The sequence below is a fragment of the Hemitrygon akajei genome, chromosome 23, assembly GCF_048418815.1.
Source record: "Hemitrygon akajei chromosome 23, sHemAka1.3, whole genome shotgun sequence".
NCBI lineage: Eukaryota > Metazoa > Chordata > Chondrichthyes > Myliobatiformes > Dasyatidae > Hemitrygon > Hemitrygon akajei.
This window is the reverse complement of record NC_133146.1, coordinates 64,508,255-64,530,704: the sequence shown is the minus strand read 5'-3', so window position 1 is coordinate 64,530,704 and position 22,450 is coordinate 64,508,255. Positions and strand designations below refer to the sequence as shown.

General features: G+C 45.6%; 1 protein-coding gene across 2 annotated transcripts in view; it reads left to right on the top strand.

Moving 5' to 3' along the window:
• Positions 1-22,450, top strand: part of rab11fip2 (RAB11 family interacting protein 2 (class I)) — a 147,425-nt gene that overhangs the window by 7,565 nt on the left and 117,410 nt on the right. The window lies entirely within an intron of this gene.

Sequence of the window (22,450 nt, the reverse complement as noted above, 5' to 3'; positions counted from 1 at the left end):
CATCTCATTTTCTCGATGTTTGTTTATTTATTTATTTTAATCATTATTAATTTTATTCCTCTTTCTAAGCTGCTACCTGATCTGCCAATTATTTTCAACATTTTTAGAGAACAAGACAGGGCAGATGACAGAAGTGTATATAGGGAAACACTTTTGATTTAGTGACCATAATTCTACTAATTAAAAGTTAATTATGCAGAAGGGTAGGACAGATCCTTGGGTTGAGTTTTAAATTGGAGTAAGTCCAGTTTTGATAGTATTAGAAAGGATTTGGCAAGTGTGGATAGGTTGTTTTGTGACAGGGATACTTGATAAGTAGGAGGCCTTCAGAAGTTAAATATTGAGAGTTTGTATGTTCCTTTTAGAATAAAAAGCAAGAATAACAGGTTTAGGGAATCTTGGTTTTGACTTGCAGCAGACTGAAAAGCTTGAGCATGTAGATATTAAGAAAGAGGAGGCGCTGGGAGCTTTTGGAAAGCATCAAATTGGATAAGATGCCGGGACCGAATGAGATGTACACCAGGCTACTGTGGGAGGCGAGGGAGGAGATTGCTGAGCCTCTGGTGATGATCTTTGCATCATCAATTGGGATGGGAGAGGTTCCGGAGAATTGGAGGGTTGCGGATGTTGTTCCTTTATTCAAGAAAGGGAGTATAGATAACTCAGGAAATTATTGAGCAGTGAGTCTTACTTCAGTGGTTGTTACAATGATGGAGATCCTGAGAGGCTGGATTTATGAACATTTGAAGAGGTATAATATGATTAGGAATAGTCAGCATGGCTTTGTCAAGGGCAGGTTGTGCCTTACGAGCCTGATTGAATTTTCTGAGGATGTGACTAAACACATTGAAGGAAGAGCAGTAGATGCAGTGTATATGAATTTTAGCAAGGCATTTGATAAGGTACCCCATGCAAAACTTATTGAGAAAGTAAGGAGGCATGGGATCCAAGGGGACATTGCTTTGTGGATCCAGAACTGGCTTGCCCACAGAAGGCAAAGAGTGGTTGTAGACTGGTCATATTCTGCATTGAGGTTGGTCACCAGTGGAGTGCCTCAGGGATCTGTTCTGGGACCCTTAATCTTCATGATTTTTATAAATGATCTGGATGAGGAAGTGGAGGGATGGGTTCATAAATTTGCTGATGACACAAAGGTTGGAGGTGTGGATAGTGTGGAGGGCTGTCAGAGGTTACAGCGGGATGAGAAGTGGCAGATGGAGTTCACCCCAGATAAGTGTGAAGTGGTTAATTTTGGTAGGTCAAATATGATGGCAGAATACAGGTTTCCCCCGCTATTCGAAGGTAGAGTGTTCCTATGAAATGGTTCATAAGCCGGAATGCCGTAAAGTGAAGAAGCAATTACCATTTATTTATATGGGAAAAATTTGTGAACATTTGCAGACTCAAAAAAAAATGTACCAATCATGCCAAATAACACATAAAACCTAAAATAATAGTAATATATAGTAAAAGCAAAAATTATCTGATATATACACAGCCTATATAAAGTAAGAATACTTATCTGCAATCATTGCAGCACTGTCCACTGTAGTGAAAATCTCACACAAGCACTCGCGGCAGAAACACTCGGCACAAACGCTCTCGGCAGAAGCATTCTTTCCAGTAACCTTTAAGCTATGAAGCTGCCAAACCATACCAAATAACACAAAATTACACAGCCTATATAAAGTAGAAATAACGTATGTACAGTGTAGTTTCACTTACCGGAATTGGGAAGACAGTGAGCACACTGATGATGGTGTGTTAGGCTGAGTCGTAGGAGGTTGGGGTGTTGGGACACTGAGGTATCATCTCATCGTCATCTGTTTCCATCAGGGCAGGCAGGTCACCTTCTCTATGTCTTCCTGCCTCGATGTTGAAGGTTGGGGTTCATCATCTGCTGTGGCTGATGTGGAAGGCTTGAGAAACGACAGTATGCTTGACTGCTTAGCCTTACACATTCTTTTACCGTACAGTTCTTCGTAAGCACTCAAACCATCCTACAAATATGCCCTAAACCTACGTACCCTTTCATAATTAAAGTCATACTTTTCTGCAATCATTACAGCGTTGTCAATTGCATCAAAAATCTCACGCAATTGCTTCACGTTCAGTTCCTAGACGACTTCACTTTCAGGCTGTTTGCTACTGCATTTGGTTTCAATTGTTATCCTTTCCTCTTCATCAACTCTTCATCTGTCAGTTCTTGGTCATGGGATGCCAAAACCTCTTCAACATCATCTTTGTCAACTTCCACAAACCCAGCCTCCTTAGCCAAACTCACTTTGTCCTTCCTTCGTTCACCACAATCGAAACGCTTAACTATGTCTAGTTTTACGCTAGGTGTAACACCCTTACATGCTCTTTTAGGCTTTTCCGATACCTTAGAACTCATCTTGGTAAGACTCTAGGCAGTGTGGAGGATCAGAGGGATTTTAGGGTCCGAGTCTATAGGACACACAAAGCAGCTGTGCTGGTTGGCTCTGGTTAATAAGGCCTATGGTGTATTGGCCTTTATCAATCATGGAATTGAATTTAGGAGCCGAGAGGTAATATTGCAGCTATATTTGGAGTATTGTGTACAGTTCTGGTCACTGAATTATAGGAAAGATATCAACAAAATAGAGAGAGTACAGAGAAGATTTACCAGAACGTTACCTGGGTTTCAGCACCTAAATTACAGGGAAAGGTTGAACAAGGTAGGTCTTTATTCTTTGGAGCGTAAAAGGTTGAGGGGGGACTTGATAGAGGTATTTAAAATTATGAGGGGGATAGATCGAGTTGACGTGGATAGGCTTTTTCCATTGAGAGTAGGGAAGATTCAAACAAGAGGACATGAGTTGAGAGTTAGGGGGCAAAAGTTTAGGGGCAACACAAGGAGGAATTTCTTTACTCAGAGAGTGGTAGCTGTGTGGAATGAGCTTCCAGAAGAAGTGGTAGAGGCAGGTTCGGTATTGTCATTTAAAGTAAAACTGGATAGGTATATGGACAGGAAAGGAAAGGAGGGTTATGGGCTGAGTGCGGGCCAGTGGGACTAGGTGAGAGTAAGTGTCGGCATGGACTAGAAGGGCCGAGATGGCCTGTTTTGATGCTGTAATTGTTATATGGATTATCGTTGCCTTCTTAAAACACAAGGGGATCTTAGACTGAAGCAGGGAGCAGTTGAAGATGTCAGCAAACACTCCAGCTAGCTTGCTTGCACAGGCCCAGAGAACCCGTCCCTGGACGCCATCTGGGCCCATCACTTTCCTTGGATTTATTTTCAGGAGGGCTCGTCTATCGTCTTCCTCGGTGACGATGAATCTCGATGCCATCAGGTCCGGTTCATCCGGAGGGGGTGGGACGCTCCCCTTCTGTTCAAATCTTGCGTAGAATACGTTAAGTTCGTCAAGAGAAGCGCTACAGTTATTGAAATTCCCAGCCTTTTCTTTGCGCCCAGTGATCTCATTTAGACCCTCTACTGGCATCCCTCCATTTAGCCTAGGCTTCCAACATGGTTCGATATTGCCTCTTGACGCCCTTAATGGCTTTCCAGAGTTCACGCCTGGATTCCATGTAGCGACTGGTATCCCCAGACCTAAAAGCCGCAGTTCTAGCCTTCAAAAGGGACTGGACCTCATAATTCATCCAAGGTTTCTGGTTAGGGAATACCCAAGTCGTCTTGCAAGACACACAGTCCTCTGTGCATTTCCAGATAAGGCATACTCATCGAGGTTAGCTGCCGAGTCCTTGAATACTAACCAGTCCACCGATTCAAAACAGTCACAGAGGACCTCATCCATTTTCTCTGTCCAACGCAACACCACTTTTGACACTGTGACCTCCCGCTTCAGTTTCTGTTTGTAAGCCGGGAGGAGTACAGCCTAATGGTCCGATTTTCCGAAGTGAGGTCGTTGGACGGAACGGTAGGCATCCTTGACTGCTGTGTAGCAGTGGTCAAGTATATTTGGGCCTCTAGTGGAGCAGGAGACATGTTGGTATAACTTTGGCAGCACTTTTCTGAGGTTGTCCTGATTAAAGTCCCCAGCTGTAATGAGCAAAGCCTCCGGATACCTGGTCTCAAGTTCACTGATGTTGGCATACAGTGTATTCACAGCACACTCCACGTCCGCCTGGGGGGGGAATGTAGACCGCTGTCAGTATGACCGAGGTGAATTCCTGTGACAGATAATAGGGACGACACTTCACTAACAGATGTTCCAGGTCCGGACTGTAGGAGCTTGACAGTGCCACTGTGTCTGGACACCACGCGGTGTTGATCAGTAGGCAGACACCACCTCCCTTTGTCTTGCCTAAAGACGCTGTGCGGTCCATCAGATGGATCAAAAATCCCTCTGGTCGGATGGCACAGTTGGGGGTGGCAGGGGAGAGCCAGGTCTCTGTGAAACAATACACAGCAGTTTTGCATCTCCCTGCAGTAGGTGAGTCTCTCTTTAAGATCATCCACCTTGTTCTTTATGGCTTGCACATTAGCTAGTAGGATGGTGGGCAGAGGGACCCTAAAGCCCCTCCACTTCAATCTGACCAGCAGCCCAGCTCTTTTCCCATGCTTCCTCGGTAAATAGTGCATCTTTCCAGGTTTTGCCCCCTAACTCTCAAATCATGTCCTTTTGTTTGAATCTCCCCTACTCTCAATTTTAAGAGGCACACCACTAGTCACCGGCCTCCAACCTGACAAACTGTTATCCATCACTACTATCTGGCATCTCCCATCTAGCCACTGTTGAATCCATTTTTCTACTTCAATATTAATACCTAACGATTGAATCTTCCTAACTAACCTTCCATGCGGAACCTTGTCAAAGGCCTTACTGAAGTCCGTATAGACAACATCCACTGCTTTACCCTCGTCAACCTTTCTCGTAACCGCTTCAAAAATTCAATAAGATTTGTCAAACATGACCTTCCACGCACAAATCCATGTTGACTATTCCTAATCAGACCCTGTCTATCCGGATAATTATATATATCATCTCGAAGAATACTTTCCATTAATTTACCCACCACTGACATCAAGCTGACAGGCCTATAATTGCTAGGTTTACTCTTAGAACCCTTTTTAAACAATGGAACCACGAGCAATACACCAATCCTCCGGCACCATCACCGTTTTTTAATGACATTTGAAATATTTCTGTGAGAGCCCCTGCTATTTCTACACCAACTTCCCTCAAGGTCTTAGGGAATATCCTGTCAGGACCCGGAGATTTATCCACTTTTATATTCCTTAAAAGTGCCAGTACTTCCTCCTCTTTAATTGTCATAGTTTCCATAACTTCTCTACTTGTTTCCCTTACCTTACACAATTCAATATCCTTCTCCTTAGTGAATACCGAAGAAAAGAAATTGTTCAAAATCTCCCCCATCTCTTTCACCTCCACACATAGCTGTCCATTCTGATTCTCTAAGGGGCCAATTTTATCCCTCACTATTCCTTTGCTATTAATATAACTGTAGAAACCCTTTAGATTTATTTTCACCTTACTTGCCAAAGCAACCTCGTATCTTCTTTTAGCTTTTCTAATTTCTTTCTTAAGATTCTTTTTACATTCTTTATATTCCTCGAGCACCTCATTTACTCCATGCTGCCTATATTTATTATAGATCTCTCTCTTTTTCCGAACCAAGTTTCCAATATCCCTTGAAAACCATGGCGCTCTCAAACTTTTAACCTTTCCTTTCAACCTAACAGGAACATAAAGATTCTGTACCATCAAAATTTCACCTTTAAATGACCTCCATTTCTCTAATACATCCTTCCTATAAAACAAATTGTCTCAATCCACTCCTTCTAAATCCTTTCGCATCTCCTCAAAGTTAGCCTTTCTCCAATCAAAAATCTCAACCCTGGGTCCAGTCCTATCCTTCTCCATAATTATATTGAAACTAATGGGATTATGATCACTGGACCCGAAGTGCTTCTCAACACATACGTCCGTCACCTGACCTATCTCATTCCCTAACAAGAGATCCAACACTGCCCCTTCTCTAGTCAGTACATCTATGTATTGCTGTAAAAAAAAACTATCCTGCACACATTTTACAAACTCCAAACCATCCAAACCAATTAAAGTAGATGCATTTAAGAAACTCTCCACCTCTTCCACTCTGTTTATCCCTAACTATGCGATCAACTTTATTATTTTTCTTCCTTCTCCCCTATATCTTCGGTCTGAGTGCTCCCCTTCTCTATCACCTGCCTATCCTCCCTCACACATTGTCTACTAGCTTTCTCTATTTGTGAACTAACCTCCTCTCCCCTAGTGTCTTCCCACCCCCCAACCATTATAGTTTAAAGTTTCCCCAGTAGCCTTAGCAAATCTCCCCGCCAGGATATTGGTCCCCCTCGGATTCAAGTGTAACCCCTCCTTTTTGTACAGGTCACACCTGCCCCAAAAGAGGTCCCAATGATCCAAAAACTTGAATCCCTGCCCCCTGCTCCAATCCCTCAGCCACGCATTTATCCTCCACCTCATTCCATTCCCACTCTCACTGTCGCGTGGCATTGGCAGTAATCCTGAGATTACTACCTTTGTGGTCCTTCTTCTCAACTGCCTTCCTAACTCCCAATATTCTCCTTTCAGGACCTCTTCCCTTTTCCTACCTATGTCATTGGTACCTATATTTACCACGACCTCTGGCTCCTCAGCCTCCCACTTCAGGATATCTTGGACACGATCAGAAACATCCCAAAGCCTGGCATCAAGGAGGCAAACTACCATCCGGGTCTACTGATCGCATCCACAGAATCACCTATCTGACCCCCTAACTAGAGTCCCCTATTACTACTGCCTTCCTCTTCCTTTCCCTCTTTCCCTACCTTTCTGAGCTACAGGGCCGGAGGCACGGCCACTGTTGCTTCCCCCAGGTAGGCTGTCTTTCCCCCCCCCCCCCCCCCAACAGTACTCAAACAGGAGTACTTATTGTCAAGGGGTACAGCCACTGGGGTACTCTCTAGTACCTGACTCTTCCCCTTCCCCCTCCTAACCGTGACCCACCTGTCTGCCTCCCATGGTCATGTAACTCCTCTCTATCAACTCCTCACTCCCTGACCAGACGAAGGTCATCGAGCTGCAGCTCGGCGCACCTGGCGCAGATGTGGACTTCCGGGAGGCTAGGAGACTCCAGGACCTCCCACATCCGACACCGAGAACAACAAGCTGCCCTCACACTCATACTTCCCCTTTCCTCAAATAACAGGAAAAACTGAAACTTAAACCTACCTTGCCTTGCCCGCTTCCGCCTAAGCCCGCTGAGCCAAAGCCCTTAAGCCTACACTCTGCTCCCGGCTCACTCAGCTGTCCACTGCATAAGGCTGTGTCCTTTTTAAAATCTTCCCCTCTTCACTGCCCACCGTCACTCACCTGCACAGTCCCGCCTCTCTTAACTCTGATGAGAATAAGAAAAATTCAAGATGACTCCCACCGTACTCCTGTTCTGATCCTCCGACTCCCTTCTTCAAACGACAAATCCCGGTGCCGAAGAAAAGCAAGGTGGCATGCCTGAATGACTATCGACCTGTGGCTCTGACGTCAATTGCTATGAAGTGCTTTGAGCGATTGGTTATGGCACACATCAACCATAACCTACCGGTCAACCTTGACACTTTGCAATTTGCCTACCGGAGCAACAGGTCAATGGCAGATGCCATCTCTCTGGCACTACATTCCTCCTTATAACACCTGGAGAATAAAGACGCATATGTAAGGCTTCTTTTCATCGACTACAGTTCTGCCTTTAATACCACTATTCCAAATAAACTGATTCCTAAGCTCTGGAACCTGGGTCTTAGCACTCAGATCTGCAGCTGGATCTTCAACTTGCTCACAGACAGGACCCAGGCTGTAAAAATAGGGGACGAGCTCTCCTCTACAATCACTCTGAGTACCAGTGCCCCACAAGGCTGTGTACTCAGCCCCCTGCTGTACTCACTGTACACCCATGATTGTGTAGCCAAGTTTCCATCGAACTCAATATATAAGTTTGTATGACACCACAATTGTAGGCCATATCTTGGGTAATGATGAGCCTGAGTATAGAGAGGAAATTAAGAACCTGGTGGCATGGTGCAAAGACAATAACCTATCCCTCAACATCAGCAAGACGAAGGAATTGGTTGTTGACTTCAGAAGGAGTAGCGGACCACACGACCTCATCTGCAGTGGTGGTGGGCAGGTGGAACAAGTCAAAAGCTTTAAGTTCCTTGGGGTGAATATCACAAATGACCTGACTTGGTCTAACCAAGCAGAGTCCACTGCCAAGAAGGCCCACCAGCGCTGAGAAAGCTGTCCCCTAAAACCCTCACTAATTTTTATAGATGCACCGTAGAAAGCATTCTTCTAGGGTTCATCACAACCTGGTATGGAAGTTGTCCTGTCCAAGACTGGAAGAAGCTGCAGAAGATTATGAACATAGCCCAGCACATCACACAAACCAATCTTCCATCCTTGGACTCACTTTACACCTCACGCTGTTGGAGCAGTGCGGCCAGGCTAATCAAGGACACGACCCACCCAGCCAACATACTTTTTGTCCCTCTTCCCTCTGGGAGAAGGTTCAGGAACTTGAAGATTCGTATGGCCAGATTTGGGAACAGCTTCTTTCCAACTGTGATAAGACTGCTGAACGGATCCTGACCCGGATCTGGGCCATACCTTCCAAATATCTGGACCTGACTTGCACTACCTTACTTTCCCTTTCTATTTTCTACTTATGATTTATAATTTAAATTTTTATTATATTTACTTTGATTTGTACTTCAGGGAGTGCAAAGCGCAGAATAAAATGTCGCTGTGATTATACACTAGTATCAATTGTTTGGTGATAATAAAAGTAAAGTAAAGAAAGAAGTTGCAGATGGCTATATGTCTGCAAAACATTGCCATTGGTCACTGGTGCCATATTGTCATTTGTGGCTATGGTCTGCAGCCATCAGGCCCCTAGACTAGCTTCACTCGCCTCAGCGCTAAACTGGCTCTGTGGCTGTAAGCTCACTTTCGGGGACTGTAAGGTGGGGGTGGGGGGGGGGGGTGTTTTTTAATGCATTCTATCGTGTTTCTTTGTTTTGTGCCTTCCTGCAAGAAAAACCCTAACCTTGTTGGAATTTGTTGAGGAGAGCACAAGCAGGGATGTTGTACATGTGGACTTTCAGAAGACCTTTGACAAGGTGCCACCCATGAGGCTGCTTACCAAGTTAAGAGCCCATGGTATTACAGGAAAGTTACTAACATGGTTAGAGCGTTGGCTGATTGGTAGGAGGCAGCGAGTGGGAATAAAAGGATCCTTTTCTGGTTGGCTGCCAGTGACAAGTCGTGTTCCGCAGGGGTCGGTGTTGGGACCACTTCTTTTTATGCTGTGTATAAATGATTTAGATGATGGAATAGATGGCTTTGTTACCAAGTTTGCAGATAATATGAAGATTGGTGGAGGGGCAGGTAGTTTTGAGGAAACAGGTAGGATGCAGAAGAACAGACAGATTAGGAGAATGGGCAAGAAAATGGCAAATGAAATACAGTGTTGGAAAATGCATGGTCATGCACTTTGATAGTAGAAATAAATGTGTGGACTTTTTTCTAAAAGGGGAGAAAATCCAAAAATCTGAGATGCAAAGGGACTTGGGAGTCCTTGTGCAAAACACCCTAAAGGATAACTTGCAGGTTGAATCAGTGATGAGGAAGGCAAATGCCATGTTAGCATTCATTTCAAGAGATCGAGAATACAAGAGCAAGGATCTGATGCTGAGGCTTTATAAGGTACTGGTGAGGCCTCACCTTGAGTATTGTGAACAATCTTGGGCCCTTCAGCTTAAAAAAAATTTGCTGGCATTGGAGAGGGTCCAACAGGAGAGTCACAAGGATGATTCCAGGAATTAAATGGTTATCATATGAGGAACGTTTGATGGCTCTGGGTCCGTACTTGCTGGAATTCAGAAGGATGAGGGCAGATCTCATTGAAACCTTTTGAATATTGAAAGGCCTAGATAGACAGAGTAGATGTGGAAAGGATGTTTCTCCATGGTGGGAGAGTCTAAGGCAAGAGGGCACAGCCTTTGGATAGAGGGTTGTCGTTTCAAAACAGATGCAGAGAAATTTCTTTTGCCAAAAGGATGGTGAAATTGTGGAATTTCTTGCCACATGCAGCTCTGGAGGCTGGGTCGTTGGGTGCATTTAATGCAGAGATTGATAGGTTCTTGATTGGACATGGCATCAACGATTATGGGGAGGATGGGAACTGGGGTTGAGAGGAGATAGAAAAGAAGGATCATACGTGATTGAATGGTGGAGCAGACTCGATGGGCCAGAGGGCCTAATTCTGCTCCTATGTCTAGGGTCCTATAAACCTCTGTTGTACATAGCATACAGACTTTGATAATAAATGTACTTTGAACTATATCAGAGTTTCCAAGACAATATTAAGAGAGTCAAAGAAAGTAATTGGTGGAAATGTCCTGGCTGTGGTCAGTTAATTGCAGCCACATTGAGCTGGATAGCGTAGAAATGTAAAGAGGTTGATGAATGTCAAAAGATCAAGGGAATATGTAAAGACAAAATGCATTGTTTTCGATCTCTCTTGTCCCAAGTATTTTACAGCTTCAAGCATTTTGAGGTGTAATCGCTGATATGAGGGAACACCACAACCAATTTATTACAGCAGGGTTCCGCAAGCAGCAAAGTTTTAATGGCCACATAATTTGCTTCCACAACATTATGTAAAGATCTTGTTAAGACCAGTGAAATCTCACTGTATGCCTCATTTGGAGTACTGGGCCTCTTATCTTTGAAAGGATGTGCTGAGACTGGTGGGGGCTCAAAGGAGGTTCACAAAAATATTTCCAGGATTGAACAGCTTGTCATAAAAGGAGCATTTGATGGCTCTAGGTCTCTATGCTCGAGAATTCAGAAGAATGAGGACTGACTTAATTGAAACCTATTGAATGGTAAAAAGTCTTGATAGAGCGGCAAGGATGTTTCCTGTGGTGGCAGAGCCTAAGACCAGAGGGGACAGCCTCAGAATAGAGGGGTGCCCTTTTAGAACTGGAAATGAGCAATTTCTTTTGCCAGTGTCTAGTGCATCTCGGTAATTTGTTGCCATAGGCAGCTGTGGATACCAAGTCTTTATGTATTTAAGGCTGATAGATTCTTGATTGGTCAAGGCACAAAGGAATAAAGGAGCAAGGCAGGAGATTGGGGCTGACAGGAAATTTGGATCTGCCATGATGAAATGGCGGAGCAGACACAATGGGCCAAATGACCTAATTCTGTTTCTATATCTTATGGTCTTAAGGAAATAATGTTACTTTACATGAGAGACTAAATTATACATCATCTGAAAGATTGTACTTCCAAGATCACTGGCTCAGAATCGGGTTTATTACCACTGATATGCATCGTGAAATGTGTGACAGCAATACAGTTTGAAACATGAGAATGAGTAAGTTAAGAAATAGTACAAGTGGTACAAAAGAGGAACATTGAGGTAATGCTGGTTTCATGGACTGCTCGACAGTCTGTCGGTGGAGGGGAGGAAGCTCCTAAAACGTGTGTTTTCAGGTTCTTGTACCTCTTTCTTGATGATAGTAAGGGAAGAAGGCATGGCCCAGATGATGACACTTTCTTGAGACATTGTCTTTTGAAGATATCCCCTGGTGCGGAGGGTTGTGCCCATGATGGAACCCTCTACAACTTCCTTTGATCCTGTGCATTGGAGCCTCTATACCAGGCATTGATGCAACCAGTCAAAATGCTCTTCACCGCACTTCTGTAGAAATTTGGTAGAGTTTCTGCTGACATGCCAAATTTCCACAAACTCATAATGAAGTGCAGTTGCTGGTGTGCCACCTTGATGATTGCATCAATATGTTGAATCCAAGTTAGATCCTCTAAAGAGGGATTCCAAAACTTTTTTTAATGTCATGGAACCTTGCCGTTAACCAAGAAGTCAATGGATCCCAGTTTGGGGAACCCCTGTTCTGAGATATTGACGCCCAGGAATTTGAAGCTGCTTTCCCTTTCCAAGGCTGAGCCCCAACGAAGGCTGGTGGGTGTTCTCCTGAAACCAAAGGCTAAGCACAGATACTTGAGATGCACCTGTGTTGTCTGTTGGTGAGGAGGAAATGTTATTACTGATGCCCACTGACTGTGGTCTCCCAATGAGAAAGTCGAGCATCCAGTTGCAGAAAGAGGTATAGAGGCCCAAGTTTTGAAACGTGGATTAGTACTGAGGGGATGATGGTGTTGAAGGCTGAGCTGTAATCAATAAACAGAAGCCTGAGGTAAGTAATGTTGATTGTTCAGGTGATCAAAAGCCAAGTGGAGAACTAATGATATTGCATCTGCTGTAGATCTGTTGTGATGGTAGGCAAATTGCAGTAGATTTAGGTCCTTGCTCAGGCGGGAGTTAATTTTAACCATGATCAACCTCTCAAAGCACTTACTCGCAGTAGGTGTAAGTGCGACTGGCCGATAGGAGAATATAGGGAGTTAGGAAGGCAGTTGAGAAGAGGGACCGCAAAGATAGTAATCTCGGGATTACTGCCTGTGCCACGCGATAGTGAGAGTAGGAATGGAATGAGGTGGAGGATAAATACGTGGTTGAGGGATTGGAGCAGGGGGCAGGGATTCAAGTTTCTGGATCATTGGGACCTCTTTTGGGGCAGGTGTGACCTGTTCAAAAAGGATGGGTTACACTTGAATCCTAGGGGGACCAATATCCTGGTGGGAAGGTTTAATAGAGCTGTTGGGGAGGGTTTAAACTAATTTGGCAGGGGGATGGGAACCAGAATGATGAAGCGGAGGAGAGGGAAAACAGAAATAGATCTAAGGTAGTGAGCAGTAAGGATGTCAGGAAGGACAGGCAGGTGATGGAACAGATTTGTAGCCATTGGGATGAGTTGCAGTGCAATCAATGCAAAAAGTACCAAATACTGGATTTAAGGTATTATACTTAAATGCACACAGCATAAGGAATAAGGTGGATGATCTTGTTGTACAGTTACAGATTGGCAGGTATGATATTGTGGCCATCACTGAGACATGGCTAAAGGATGCGTGTCTCTGGAAGCTGAATGTCCAAGGATACATGGTGTATCGGAAGGATAGGCAGTTAGGTAGAGGGGGTGGCGTGGCTTTAATGGTAGGAAATTATATTAAATCATTAGAAAGAGTTGACATAGGATCGGAAGGTATAGAATCTTTATGGGTTGAGCTAAGAAATCGCAGGGGTAAAAGGACCCTGATGGCAGTTATCTACAGGCTTCCAAACAGCTGCAGTGATGTGGACTACAAATTACAACAGGAAATAGAAAAGGCTTGCCAGAAGGGCAGTGTTATGATAATTGTAAGGGATTTTAACATGTGAGTGGATTGGGAAAATCAGGTTGGCACTGGATCTCGAGAGAGCATTTGTAGAATGTCTACGAGATGGCTTTTTAGAACAGCTTGTTGTTGAGCCCACTAGGGGATCAGCTGTACTGGATTGGGTATTGTGTAATGAAGCAGAGGTGATTAGAGAGATGAAAGTGAAGGAACCCTTCGGAGGCAGTGATCACAACATGATTGAGTTCACTGTGAAATTTGAGAAAGAGAAGCCGAAATCCGATGTGTCGGTATTTCAGTGGGGTAAAGGAAATTACAGTGGCATGAAAGAGGAACTGGTCAAGGTTAACTGGAAAGGGACACTAGTGGGAAGGACAGCAGAGCAGCAGTGGCTGGAGTTTATGCAAGAAGTGAGGAAGGTGCAAGACAGATATATTCAAAAGAAGAAGAAATTTTCGAATGGAAAAAGAATGCAACCGTGGCTGACAACAGAAGTCAAAGCCAAAGTAAAAGCAAAGCAGAGGGCATACAAGGAAGCAAAAATTGGTGGGAAGACAGAGGATTGGGAAGTTTTTAAAAGCTTACAAAAGGAAACTAAGAAGGTCATTAAGAGGGAAAAGATGAACTATGAAAGGAAGCTAGCAAATAATATCAAAGAGGATACTAAAAGCTTTTTCAAGTATATAAAGAGTGAAAGACAGGTGAGAGTAGATATAGGACCGATAGAAAATGATGCTGGAGAAATTGTAATGGGAGATAAGGAGATGGCGGAGGAACTAAATGAGTATTTTGCATCAGCCTTCACTGAGGAAGACATCAGCAATATACTGGACATTCAGGGGTGTCAGGGAAGAGAAATGTGCGCAGTCACAATTACGACAGAGAAAGTACTCGGGAGGCTGAATAGTCTAAGGGTAGATAAATCTCCTGGACCAGATGGAATGCACCCTCGTGTCCTGAAGGAAGTAACAGTGGAGATTGTGGAGACATTAGCAATGATCTTTCAAAAGTCAATAGATTCTGGCCTGGTTCCGGATTTCTGGAAGATTGCAAATGTCACTCCGCTATTTAAGAAGGGGGCAAGGAAGTAAAAAGGAAATTATAGACCTGTTAGCTTGACATCGGTGGTTGGGAAGTTGTTGGAGTAGATTGTCAAGGATGAAGTTGCGGAGTACCTGGATGCATATGACAAGATAGGCAGAACTCAGCATGGTTTCCTTAAAGGAAAATCCTGCCTGACAAACCTAGTGCAATTTTTTGAGGAAATTACAAGTAGGCTAGACAAGGGAGATGCAGTGGATGTTGTGTATTTGGATTTTCAGAAGGCCTTTGACAAGGTGCCACACGTGAGGCTGCTAAACAAGATAAGAGCCCATGGAATTACGGGAAAGTTACATACGTGGATAGAGCATTGGTTAATTGGCAGGAAACAGAGAGTGGGAATAAAGAGATCTCATTCTGGTTGTCTGCCGATTACCAGTGGTGTTCCACAGGGGTCCATGTTGGGGCCACTTCTTTTTACGTTGTATATCAATGATTTGGATTATGGAATAGCTGGCTTTGTTGCTAAGTTTGCTGATGATACAAAGATAGGTGGAGGGGCCAGTAGTGCTGAGGAAACAGAGAGTCTGCAGAGGGATAGATTGGGGGAATGGGCAAAGAAGTGGCAAATGAATTACAATGTTGGAAAGTATATGGTCATGCATTTTGGTAGAAGAAATAAATGGGCAGACTATTATTTAAATGGGGAGAGAATTCAAAGTTGCGATGCAACGGGACTTTGGAGTCCCTTAAGGTTAACCTCCAGGTTGAGTCGGTGGCGAAGAAGGCGAATGCAATGTTGGCATTCATTTCTAGAGGAATAGAGTATAGGAGCAGGGATGTGATGTTGAGGCTCTATAAGGCATTAGTAAGACCTCACTTGGAATACTGTGTGCAGTTTTGGGCTCCTTATTTAAGAAAGGATGTGCTGACATTGGAGAGGGTTCAGAGAAGATTCACTAGAATGATTCCGGGAATGAGAGGATTAACATATAAGGAACGTTTGACCGCTCTTGGACTGCACTCCAAGTTTAGAAGAATGAGGGGGGACCTCATAGAAATATTTCAAATGTTGAAAGGCATGGACAGAGTGGATGTGGCAAAGTTGTTTCCCATGGTGGGGGAGTCTAGTACGAGAGGACATGACTTGAGGATTGCAGGGCGCCCATTCAGAACAGAGATGTGAAAAAAAAAAATTTTAGCCAGAGAGTGGTGAATCTATGGCATTTGTTGCCACGGGCAGCAGTGGAGTCCAAGTCATTGGGTGTATTTAAGGCAGAGATTGATAGGTATCTGAGTAGTCAAGGCATCAAAGGTTATGGTGAGAAGGTGAGGGAATGGGACTAAAGGGGAGATTGGATCAGCTCATGATGAAATGGCGAAGCAGACTCGATGGGCCGAATGGCCAACTTCTGCTCCTTTGTCTTATGGTCTTATAGTCATTGAGGCAGCTCACCCTGATCTTCTTGGGTACAGATGTGAGGCAGCAACTATACCAGTGCCTAAAAGGAGCATTGTGAGCTGCCTTAAAATCTATTGTCCAATAGTATTGTAGCAGTGTGCTACACACAGCTCTGGAATAACGACACGCAGACGGTGAGTTGCAGTTGCGTAAAAGATTTATTCAAACTTCGCGGCCTCACTTCTAAGCCTTCCCGTTTCCGCCCTCCCTGGGCGGGAACGCTGTAGGGGGCACATATTCACAGTCCCTTCCCGTGCGCGGGCTTTTCCCCTTGCTGCTGAAGAAGGCCTGGCGCCCTTTTTGGGGCCGGCCTCTCTGCCAGCGCGTGCCATTTTGTGAACCGGTTCGAGTGCGCTGGAAAGTGGGTCACCACATAACCCCTCCCAGAACCGGCGACACACCCCACAATGTCCACAGTCTGAGTCGGCCTCTGTTTGGGAGGTCTGCCTCTGCACCGCGGTGCCTGAGCTCTGACCGGCTGCGCCAAGTCCACATGGGCCAGTTTGAGTCGGTCCACTGTGAAAACCTCCTCTTTCCCCCCAATGTCCAGCATGAACGTGGACCCATTGTTCCTGATCACCTTAAACAACCCCTCATAGGGCCGCTGTGGCGGTGCTCGATGTCTGCTCCATCATACAAAAACAAACTTACAGTGCTGCAGGTCTTTGGGTACGCATGTTGGGCTCTGTCCATGCTGCGAAGTGGGTATGGGGGCCAGATTACTGAGCTTCTCGCATAGTCTGTCCAGGACTGCTGCGGGTTCTTCCTCTTGCCCCCTTGGAGCTGATATGAACTCCCCTGGGATGACCAGGGGTGCGCCATACACCAACTCGGCCAACGAGGTGTGCAGATCTTCTTTGGGCGCCGTGCGGATTCCAAGCAAGACCCAGGGAAGTTCGTCCGCCCTTTCAGGCGGGCCATGAGGGCCGACTTCAGGTGACAGTGGAAACGCTCCACTGGTCCGTTCGATTGTGGGTGGTAGGCAGTTGTGTGGTGTAGCTGTGTTCCCAAAAGGCTGGCCATAGCTGATCACAGGCTGGAGGTAAACTGGGCACCTCTGTTGGAGGTAATGTGGGCCGGTACACCAAAGTGAAATACCCAGGTTGCAATCAGTGCTCGGGCGCAGGATTCGGAGGTGGTGTCGGTGAGCGGGTCTGCCTCTGGCCATCTTGTGAACCGGTCTACGATAGTTAGGAGGTGCCGCACTCCTTGCGACACTGGCAGGGGCCCCACGATATCCACATGAATGTGGTCGAAACGCCGGCAGGTGGGGTGGAACTGCTGCGGCAGGGCTTTGGTGTGCCGCTGCACTTTGGCTGTTTGGCACTGCATGCACGTTTTGGCCCATTCTCTGACCTGTTTGTGCAGTCCGTGCCAAACGAACCTGTTGGAGACCATCCGGACAGTTGTCCTGATGGAGGGTTGCGCTAAGTTGTGAATGGAGTTGAAAACTCGCCGCCGCCAGGCTGCCAAGACGATGGGGTGAGGTTGGCCGGTAGCTACGTCACACAGTAGGATCCTCTCACCTGGGCCTATGGGGAAGTCTTGGAGCTGCAAACCGGAGACTGCAGTTCTGTAACTAGGGATCTCATCGTCTGCCTGCTGCACATCCGTCAGCGCTGCATAGTCCACCCCCTGGGACAGGGTCTGGATGGTAGATCTGGATAGTGCGTCCGCCACAACGTTGTCATTTCCTGAGACATGCCGGATGTCCATCGTATATTCGGAGATGTAGGACAGATGTCGCTGCTGGCGGGACGACCAGGGATCGGACGCCTTTGTGAACGCAAGGGTAAGTGGTTTGTGGTCCGTGAACCGGTGAAGGGCCTACCTTCTAAGAAGTCCCTGAAATGCCGGATTGCCAGGTATAGTGCCAACCGCTCCTGGTCAAAAGCACTGTATTTGAGTTCGGGTGGTCATAGATGTTTGCTGAAGAACGCCAGGGGTTGCCAGCGACCCTCGATAAGTTGTTCCAGCACTCCACTGACTGCTGTGTTGGATGCGTCCACTGTGAGGGCGGTATGGACGTCTGTTCTGGGGTGCACTCGCATCGCGGCATTTGCCAAGGCTTCTTTGGTCTTAACGAAAGCGGCTGCGGCCTCCTCGTCCCAGGTAATGTCCTTGCCCTTACCCGACATCAGGGTGAACAGGGGGCGCATGATTTAGGCTGCTGAGGGGAGGAAGCGGTGGTAGAAATTCACCATACCCATGAATTCCTGCAGGCCTTTGAGTGTGTTGGTCGGGGGAAGTGGCGGACCACGTCTGCCTTGGCGGGCAGAGGGGTTGCCCTGTCCTTAGTAATCCTGTGGCCCAGGAAGTCGATAGTGTCGAGTCCGAACTGGCATTTGGCCGAGTTGATTGTCAGGCCGTATTCACTCAGTCGGGTGTAGAGTTGACGGAGGTGGGACAGATGCTCCTGACGACTACTGCTGCCTATGAGGATGTCGTCCAAATAGATGAATGCGAAGTCCAGGTCGCGTCCATGAGCCGCTGGAACGTCTGTGCGGCATTCTTTAGGCTGAACGGCACTCGGAGGAATTTGAAAAGGCCGAACGGAGCGATGAGTGCTGTTTTGGGGATGTCATCTGGATGCATCGGGATTTGATGGTATCCCCGGTTGAGGTCTACCTTGGAAAAGATCCTTGCGCCGTGCAGGTTTGCTGCAAAGTCCTGAATGTGCGGCACAGGGTAGCGGTCCAGTGTTGTATCCTCGTTCAGTCTGCAGTAGTCGCCGCATGGTCTCCAGCCCCCTGTTGCTTTGGGCACCATGTGCAGGGGGGAGGCCCATGGGCTGTCGGACCGCCGTATGATCCCCAGTTCCTCCATTCTCTTGAATTCCTCCTTCGCCAGTCGGAGCTTGTCAGGGGGAAGCCTTCGAGCACGGGCGTGGAGGGGTCGAGTCCCTGGGTCGGGATGTGGTGCTGTACTCTGTGTCTGGGCATGGCTGCCGTGAACTGCGGTGCCAGAACTGATGGGAAGTCCACCAGGACTCAGGTGAATTCGTTGTCGGACAGTGTGATAGAGTCCAGATGTGGGGCTGGCAACTTGGCTTCACCCAGGGAGAACGTTTGAAAAGTCTTGGCGTGGACTAGTCTCTTCCCTTGCAGGTCGACCATCGGGCTGTGAGCTCACAAAAAATCCTCCCCCAGGAGTGGTTGGGCCACGGCGGCCAGTGTGAAGTCCCACGTGAACCAGCTGGAGCCGGACTGTAGCTGCACCGTACGGGTGCCGTAGGTCCGTATTGTGCAGCCATTTGCGACCCTCAGGGTGGGTCCCGGTTCTCTGTTGCGGGTGTCGTAACTCGTCGGAGGTAAGACACTGATCTCGGCCCCGGTGTTGACCAAAAAGCGGTGTCCCGACTGTTTGTCCCAGACATACAGGAGGCTATCCTGATGGCCAGACGCCGTAGCCATCAGCGGCAGCTGGCCCTGGCGTTTCCCAGGAAGTTGTAGGGCGGGCTTCTGTGCCCGATGGAACAGTCAGATTTGAAGTCGGAACAGGTACATCCAGTATTATTTAGCATCAGTTAGTCAAACAGTTTTCTTAGTATATAGTACATATTTTACCTTTCTATGCATATAAAACACTTAAGAAACATACGTATTTCAATAATTAAACCACTGCATTGCTTAGTAATAATTGTAGCTTTCATCAAAGCAGGGCCTTTCACATGCTCCATTAAAATATTTCTGATTGTTGACCAACTGCAGCCTAATGCTTTTCCAATGACCGTTGGCATTTCACATCTTTCCGATCGCTTTATTACTTCCACCTTATTTTCAATCGTGATCATGATTATTTTCATGAACAGAAACACCACGGGTTCAGAGCTGCACCACCAGGTCCTAATATCCACAGTACTGAGCATGTTAAATAAAGTCCAGGGTTCAACTGGGTCCTAAAGACCACCGCACTGAGCCAGGTTAAATAAGGGACTTGAGCATCCGCGTTTTTTGGTATCCGCGGGGAATCTCAGAATCGATTCCCCCGCAGATAAGGAGGGCCAACTGTATTCATTTTTTTGGCTGGTGGTGTTGTGGCATCTGTGTCAGACTTCAAGGCAATCTGATCCCCGGTTCAAATCTGGCCGACTCTTTACCTGCTTTTCCTCCGTGCTAGGTAGAGCATTGAGCGAGCAACTCTGCCTCGTAAAAAAAAAACAGACAAAATTGCTAAAGAAACAGCAAGGTTGCCCTCAATGTGTCACAAGGTGCAGAAAGGGTCAACAACAATACTTTGATAATAAATTTTACTTCGAACATCCAATTATCCAGAAACAGGCTAGTCCAGCAACACCAAAATCCTGAAAAAGCTGGATCATCTGATTTACTTTGTAGATAATGGGGCAGGTTTTTATTTAAAAAAAGATGTTGTAATAAGCTAGACCAGGGTGGGAGTAGTAATTGGACCTGAGGAGAGGAAACCTATCATAAGTGGTAAGTAACTTGGTTACCTGCAAAATGGTGGATTTTTTTTTAATTGAGAGCAAATTCTATCTTCCATAATGGTTATGATGGTTGTGACTGCTTGCCTGTGGAAATACAATTAAATTATATTTGGATCATAAAGCGTAGGATCAGAAGTAGGCCATTTGGTCTATTCTGTCTGCTCTATCATTTGATCATGGCTGATTTAGTTTTCCTCTCAACTCCACTCTCCTCACTTCTCCCTGTAACTTTTGGCACACTTGCCAGTCAAGAGCCTTATGAAAATCCAAGTAAACAACATCCACAGACTGTTCTTTGTCTATGCTGCCTATTACGGTATTTCCTGAAAGAATTCCAACAGATTTGTCGGCAAAACCTTCCCTTAAGGAAACAATGCTGACTTTGGTCTATTTTATCATGTTCCTACAAGTACCCCCAAAAGTTCTTCCTTAATTATGGATTCTACCATTTTCCTAACTACTAAAGTAAAGCTAACTGGTTTGTATTTCCTGCCTTTTGCCTCCCTCCCTCCTTTAACAGTGGTGTGACATTTGTGATTTTTTTTCAGTCCTCCAAAATCATTCCAGAATCTAGTGATTCTTCAAATATCACTACTAATTTCTCTACAATCTGTTGAGCTACATCTTTCAGAACCTTGGAGTAGTCCATCTGACCCAGGTAACTTATCTACTTTCAGATATGCCACAGTTCAACACAGACAGAAGCTCTTCCCACCTTTGATCACATCTACAAAGAGCACTGCCGCAAGAAAATAGCATCCAGAATCAGAATAGGGTTGAATATCATTGGTATACAGTATGTCATGAAATTTGTTTTGCAATACATGATTAAAAAAACTATAAGTCACAGCAAGAAATACACATATAAGAAATAAAATGGAATAAGTATTTCAAACAGAGCAGAAAAAAGTAGGGTAGTATTCATGGATTTATTGTCCATTCAGAAATATGATGGCAGAGGGATAGAAACTGTTCCTGAAATGTTGAGTGTGTGTCTTGTACCTTCTCCTTGATGATAGCAATGAGAAGAGAGCATGTACTGGATAACGGGGGTCCTTATTGAATGGTGCCGCATTTTTGAGGCATTTCCTTTTGAAGCTGTCGTCGACACTAGGGAGGCTAGTACCCATGATGGAATTTGTTGGTATAACCAAGAGAAAGTCTGCAGATGCTGGAGATCCAACAACACACAAAATGCTGGAGAAACTCAGTAGTACTGGTAGCATCTATGAAAAAGAGTACATTTGCTGAGCTTACAAATTTCTGCAGTGGCCCCTCCATAGCAGACTGTGATGTAACTAGTTTGAATGCTCTCCACAGTACATGTGTAGAAATTTGCAAGTGCATACCAAGTCTCAAAATCTTAATGAAGTGTAGCCACTGTTGTGCCTTCTTTGTAAGTGCATCAATATGTTGAGCCCAGGATAGAGCTTCAGAGATGCTGACATCCAGGAACTTAAAACACCCTGTCCACTGCCCATCCCTCAATGCAGACTGGTGTGTGTTCCCTCAACGTCCCCTTCCTGAAATACACGATTAATTCCTTGGTCTTACTGACACAGAGTGCAAGGTTCTTGCTGCTACACCATTGAACCAGCAGATCTGTCTCACTCTTGAATGCCTCTTCGTCATCATCTGAACTTTTATCAACAATAGTTGCATCATCTACAAATTTATAAATGGCATTTGAGCTGTGCCTTGACACAGTAATGGGTGTCGAGTAAAGGGCAGAGCAGTGGACAAAACATGCATCCTTTAATGTGCACCAGTGTTGATTGTCAGCAAGGAGATTTTATTTTCAATCCACAGAGACTGGTTTCCTGGTGATGATGCTAAGGATTCAATTGCAGAGGGAAGTACGATTTTGAAATTTGTTGATTAGAACTGCGGGTACTATTGTGTTGGATGATAGTCTGTAATCAACAAACAGCAACCTGGTACGGGTATAACAGTTGTCCAGGTGATGCATGGCTGAGTGGAGAGACTGAGCTTACATCCTCTGTAAACTTGTTGTGGTGAAAGGCAAATTACAGTTGGTCTAAGACTTTGTTTAGTCACAAGTTGATTCTATCCATAACCAACCTCTCAAAGCACTTCATCATGTGAGTGTCACTGAATGATGGTCGTTGAGTTCTGCTCTTCGTGGGCATAATGTGATTGTTGCTGTTTTGAAGCAGGTGGAACCTC